The 6288-nt window shown below is 43.4% G+C and overlaps 1 non-coding gene across 1 annotated transcript; it reads left to right on the top strand.

Annotated features, from left to right (window-relative positions):
* Nucleotides 1–5907: 5907 nt before the first annotated feature.
* LOC132638906 (small nucleolar RNA R71) lies at nt 5908–6013 on the top strand. The gene has a single exon (XR_009581965.1). It is a non-coding gene; the product is annotated as a small nucleolar RNA R71 (small nucleolar RNA).
* The last annotated feature ends 275 nt before the right edge of the window (nt 6014–6288 follow it).

Here is a 6288-nt window from a genome sequence, read left to right on the forward strand (position 1 = left end):
GAAGGCTCATTCGATTTTGAGTAGGACGGTCCGTCGATTGAATCGATGGGCCGTCGAACTGAGCATCGAATGCTTTCGCATGCTAAAACTACAAATTTCATACACTTATTTGGCCGAGGTGCAAATCGTCACGTAGTTTGGGGTTACTCAGACTTCACCCCATGTTGGCTTGGGTTAGACTAGGGAAAATACTTGGCGGGCAAAACAACTCTATGGTCGTAATGCCCTCCAAGCCATCGTGACACACAATCCCATCTTTGGCATTTGATCGAACAGGTGGTGGGCAAAACAACAACAATCTCATGAATGAGGTGTGTTTGTCGTAATGCCCTCCGACTCGGCTAAAGATCAATGACCCAACAACCACAAACAAACCAACAAACCACCCCCAGCAAAAAATATGAGCATCCTAGGCGAAATAATAAAAAAAAATTGAGCAATTTGAAGGCAAGCAAAAATAATCAAAACAAGCCATGGAATGCAAAAAGAATCAAAACAAGGGAGCACACAATCCACTAATTAACATACCTTAAAATGGAAAGAATATGATTTCAGCCCTTAAGGAAAGAAAAACACCCGAAGAATCACACACACAGAGGGACAGAGTAGTAGGGTAGGGTGGGGGAGTGGCGGTTGTGGGGTGGCGAAGGAAGGGGGAAGTGGGTAACGGTTATGGCAGGGGGAGAGGTGGAGAGGGAGAGAGAGAGAGAGAGAGAGAGAGAGAGAGAGCAAGACATTATAAAAAATGAGAATCAGTGAAAACAACGTGGGTTATAAACCCACTGATCTTGAACCGTCACGTTAAAAGGACGGAGCGACGATTAGTTCGACGCTCCGTCGAGTGAAAACCCCCTCCCTTATATATATATATATATATATATGACAAAGAGAGAAGAATGCCCGTCGAACTGACCGTCGATCAGTCGACGGAGCATCAAACCTGTCATCGAATTTCCATTATTTCCAGTGACCAATAGTTCATGTGATCCACTCGACGGTGCATTCGACGGCTCGTCGATCTGATCGACGTTCCGTCGAATGTGTCGTGTAACTACTTTCCTGGCAATTTCTGGGTTCAACACTTAGGTTCCTCAACACATCAACAAACATTAAAACAACACAACAACAAAAATCAATGGAATGAAAAAAAACATATTTTGAAAATGCACATGGGTTGCCTCCCAAGAAGCGCACAATTTAACATCGCGGCATGACGTAATATCACTTTTGATGCTAAGGTTCGGTGCCATATTTCAACCGGTGAGCATCAAAAATCTTGTCTCCATCAACCATCCAATGGTAGTGCTTTACCCGATGGCCATTCACCCTGAAAGTACGCGTCCCATCGTCGGACGTTAACTCCATTGACCCATTGGGTGACACACTCACCAAAGTAAAAAGGTCGGACCACTTGGATTTCAACTTGCTCGGAAGGATCTTCAACCTTGAATTGAACAGCAACACCGAATCACCTGGTTGAAAATCTCGCTTCAGAAGTTTGACATCATGATAGTGCTTCATCCTTTCTTTATACAAACTCGCACTCTCATAGGCACGATACTGAAACTCATCCATTTCATTCATTTGAAACAACCGCAGCTTGGTTGCTTCGTCCCAATTCATGTTCAATTTTTTTAATGCCCACAAAGCTTTGTGTTCAAGTTCAACAGGTAGATGACAAGCTTTTCCGAACAACAACCGATAAGGAGAAGTACCAATGGGTGTCTTGAATGCTGTTTTATAAGCCCAAAGAGCATCATTAAGCTTAGATGACCAATCAGTTCTATTTGCATTAACCGTCTTGGCTAAGATGCTCTTTATCTCCCGATTGGAGACTTCGACTTGCCCACTAGTTTGGGGGTGGTAAGGAGTTTCCACCCTGTGCTGCACTTCATATTTCTCCAAGAGATTAGCGAATTGCTTGTTGCAAAAGTGAGTGCCACCATCACTAATGATTGCCCTTGGAGTGCCAAACCTTATGAATATGTTTCTTTTGAGAAATTTAGTGACACTCTTGCCATCATTGTTGGGCAATGCTACAGCTTCAACCCACTTGGACACATAGTCAACCACAACAAGGATGTATCGCATACCACGAGAACTCACAAATGGGTCCATAAAGTCGATGCCCCACACATCAAATAGTTCAACCTCCATGACAAAATTCATTGGCATTTCGTGCTTCATCCCAGTTGACCCTTGGCGTTGACATTGGTCACAAGATTTCACCATCAAATTTGCATCATGATAAAGGGTGGGCCAATAATAGTCACATTCCAGCACTTTAGCTGCTGTGCGGTTCCCACTGTGATGACCCCCCCACGGGAGAGTCGTGGCAAGCTTTCAAGATTTCCATGGCCTCAGATTCGGCCACACACCGCCAAATGATGTTGTTGGCACAAGTCCGGAATAAATAGGGCTCGTCCCAATAGTATTGACGACTATCTCTCAAAAATTTCTTTTTTTGATAAGCCTTGATGTCATTGGGGATAAGATCTGTCACCAAGAAGTTGGCGATATCTGCATACCAAGGGGCAACCTCACAAGATACAGCCAAGAGCCTCTCATCGGGGAAAACATCATTTAACTCAAGATTTCCACTCGGTCTCCCAGCTTCCTCAAGTCTAGATAGATGATCCGCAACTTGGTTTTCACAACCTTTTCGATCTTTGACCTCAAAGTCAAACTCTTGCAACAACAATACCCAATGAATCAACCGCGGCTTTGCATCTTTCTTTGTCATCAGATATCTCAAAGCCGCATGATCCGTATGAACAACCACTTTGGATCCAAGTAGATAGGCTCGGATCTTCTCAAACGCGTAGGCAATGGCTAGAAGCTCTTGCTCGGTGACAGTATAATTCATTTGAGCTCCATTGAGGGTCTTGCTAGCATAATAGATTGGGTGCATGATTTTGTTGTGCCTTTGCCCAAGCATCGCACCAATAGCAAATCCGCTTTCATCACACATGAGCTCAAATGGCATTGACCAATCCGGAGATACAATAATTGGAGTAGAGGTGAGCATTTCCTTCAACTCATTAAATGCCTTAAGGAACTTCTCATCAAATGCGAACTTAGCTTCTTTTTCAAGAAGCTTACACATCGGGTTGGCGATCTTGGAGAAATCTTTGATGAACCGCCGATAGAAGCCGGCATGTCCCAAGAAGCTACGAACCCCTTTGACAGAGATTGGTGGAGGGAGCTTGGCTATAATATCAACTTTTGCTCGGTCTACCTCAATACCCTTGTCGGAAATCCTATGGCCAAGGACAATCCCTTCCTTCACCATGAAATGGCATTTCTCCCAATTAAGTACAAGGTTAGTTTCTTCACACCGCTTCCATACCTTACCGAGATTGGCAAGACATTCATCAAAAGAGTCACCAACAACCGAAAAGTCATCCATGAAGAATTCCAAGAAATCTTCCACCATATCCGAGAAAATAGACATCATACACCGTTGGAAAGTAGCCGGGGCATTGCACAAGCCAAAAGGCATGCAGCTGAAAGAAAAAGTGCCATAAGGACAAGTGAAAGTGGTTTTCTCCTGGTCCTCTAATGCAATGTTAATTTGGTTGTACCCTGAGTATCCATCCAAAAAGCAATAATAAGCTCTTCCGGCTAGCCGATCAGGCATTTGATCAATAAAAGGCATAGGGAAGTGGTGTTTACAAGTCGCGGTGTTTAGCTTTCGATAGTCCATACACACTCTCCATCCGGTAACTGTCCTTGCAGGAATCAACTCATTCTTGGAGTTAGGGACAACAGTGATGCCCCCCTTCTTTGGCATACATTGCACTGGACTAACCCATGGACTATTTGTAATTAGGTATACAACACCCGCATCCAACCATTTGATTATCTCTTTCTTGACCACTTCTTGCATAGGAGGGTTTAGCCTTCTCTGATGCTCTACACTTGATGAACTATCCTCCTCAAGTTCGATTCTATATTCACAAATACCAGAGGGAATCCCCCTAATATCCGCAATAGTCCACCCAATAGATCTTCGATAAGCCCGCAGCACTTCAAGCACCTTTTGAGTTTGTTCTTCATTTAAAAAAGATGAGAGAATAACTAGTAAAGTATTATCTGGGCCAAGAAAAGCATACTTCAAATGAGAGGGAAGTAACTTGAGCTCAAGTTTTGGAGGCTCAATAATCGAAGGCTTAGCCGGAGGGGCGGTTCTTTTATCAAGATCAAGAGATAATTTCTTCGGCTCATAAGAGTACGAACCTCGGCCAATGAGAGAATTAACTGTTTCAATATACCCCTTCATGTCATCCGCCTCGAAGTTCACCAAAATAGCCGAAAGTGTTTCGTAAAAGTGCTCCTCCTCTAACTTATGATCCACCGCTTCGTCTACCACATCGAAAGAATCAATGACCGAAATGCTCTCATAAGCACTAGGCAATTTTAACCCCTTGCTAGCTTGGAAAGTTACCTCTTCATCATTGACCCGGAATTTTATTTCATTCTTTTCTGAGTCCATTAGAGCTCTCCCGGTGGCAAGAAATGGCCTTCCCAAGATAATTGGGACTTCTTTGTCAACTGCACAATCAAGGATGACAAAATCTGCCGGTAATAAGAATTCCCCCATTTTAACAAGGATGTCATCAACAACCCCTACCGGTCTTTTGATGGTTCTATCAGCCATTTAGAGACGCATGCTCGTTGGTCTAGGTGTTCCCAAACCGGATTGCTTATATATGGCTAGTGGCATCAAATTAATACTAGCCCCATTGTCACATAAAGCACGAGCAAAATCATGATGACCGATGGTGCAAGGGATAGTGAAAGCCCCGGGATCTCCCTTCTTCTCAACCTTTGATGACGAAATAATAGCGCTCACATGGTGGGTGATTCCCACCATATCATTCTTGATTGGTCTTTTCTTCATCAACAATCTTTCAAGTATTTAACAAATCCCGGCATTTCTTGGAATGCATCAAGAAATGGGATATTCATTGACAACACTTTCAATTGGTCGTAAAAGCGTTGGCACTTGGCATCCTCCGTTCTTTTCATCAATATTTGTAGGAACGGGGGATGAGATTTATATGTTTGAGTCAAGGGTTTAATTTCCCCCGTGACCTTGCTATTTTGGGTGCTACCACCGGTAGCCTTTTCAACACTTGGCTCCTCGTCACCCTTGAGAACACTAGGGTGTGCTTCCTTATCTTTCTCAACAATAATAGGAACTTCAATTGGTGCCTATATTTCTTCTTCAACTTCTTTCTCAATAACCTCATCAACAATCGGCTCGACAATGATAGGTTCAACGACTCTCTGATTTACCGCATTAAGGATCTTTCCACTTCTAGTAGAAATAGCTTTGCATGAGGCAATGTGATCACCTCCACTACCCCTTGGGTTCGGAATTATGTCGCTAGGAAGGCCCCATCTTTGTGGTGGATGTTGCTCACGAGAAATATCTCGCATTTGTGACTCAAGTTTATGAATCGAAGCGGTGTGAGAGCCTACCACTTCGGTCAAATTTTCTATCTTCTTGTCACTTTTATGTTGGTTGTCCAATATAATCTTACTCCGAGACTTGGTACATTCCGGGAGCATGAGATAGCATCTCTTCGACAACATTCACAATTTTAGCTTCTTTCTCCGTAAGCCTCTTTGACAACAAATCCACGGTGGTTTGCAATTGAGTAAAAGAATGATCGCTCATGATTTTCTTTGGCCACCGCGGCAGCAGAGGGACTACCATATGACAGGATTTCACTATCACTTGAGTGCCAAGCTTGATTGTGGGTGGTGAGCTTATCGAGCAACCTGGTGATGCTGACAAATGATTTATCCATGAAGCATCCCCCAGCTACAGTGTTGACAGCAATTTGATTCATTGTATCTAACCCCTTGTAGAACTTCTCGGTGAGAATAGCATCTGGAAACCCATGAGTTGGAGATTGAGCTAGATAGTACTTGAAACGCTCCCATGCCGAATATAATTGTTCCCCTGGATGTTGTTTGAACTCAAAGATCTTATCCCGAAGCTCAACCTTTTTTCTTGGTGGGAACCACATCTTCAAAAATGCATTGGCTAACTCGTTCCAGGTATGAATAGAATTGCTGGGGAGCTTTTCATACCATTCCTTTGCTTGGCCAGCCAAGAAATATTTAAAGACTCGTAACCGAAGTGCATCAGCAGAAACAACACCTTGGGATTGTTGAGCACACACATGCAAGAAGTTCTTCAAATGTCGGAGTGGACAATCCTCCGAAGAATTTCGGAAATAACCTTCAAGCTTCAGCAGCTGATAGATAGAACTA

This window comes from Lycium barbarum, chromosome 4 (genome assembly GCF_019175385.1).
Source record: "Lycium barbarum isolate Lr01 chromosome 4, ASM1917538v2, whole genome shotgun sequence".
Taxonomy (NCBI): domain Eukaryota; kingdom Viridiplantae; phylum Streptophyta; class Magnoliopsida; order Solanales; family Solanaceae; genus Lycium; species Lycium barbarum.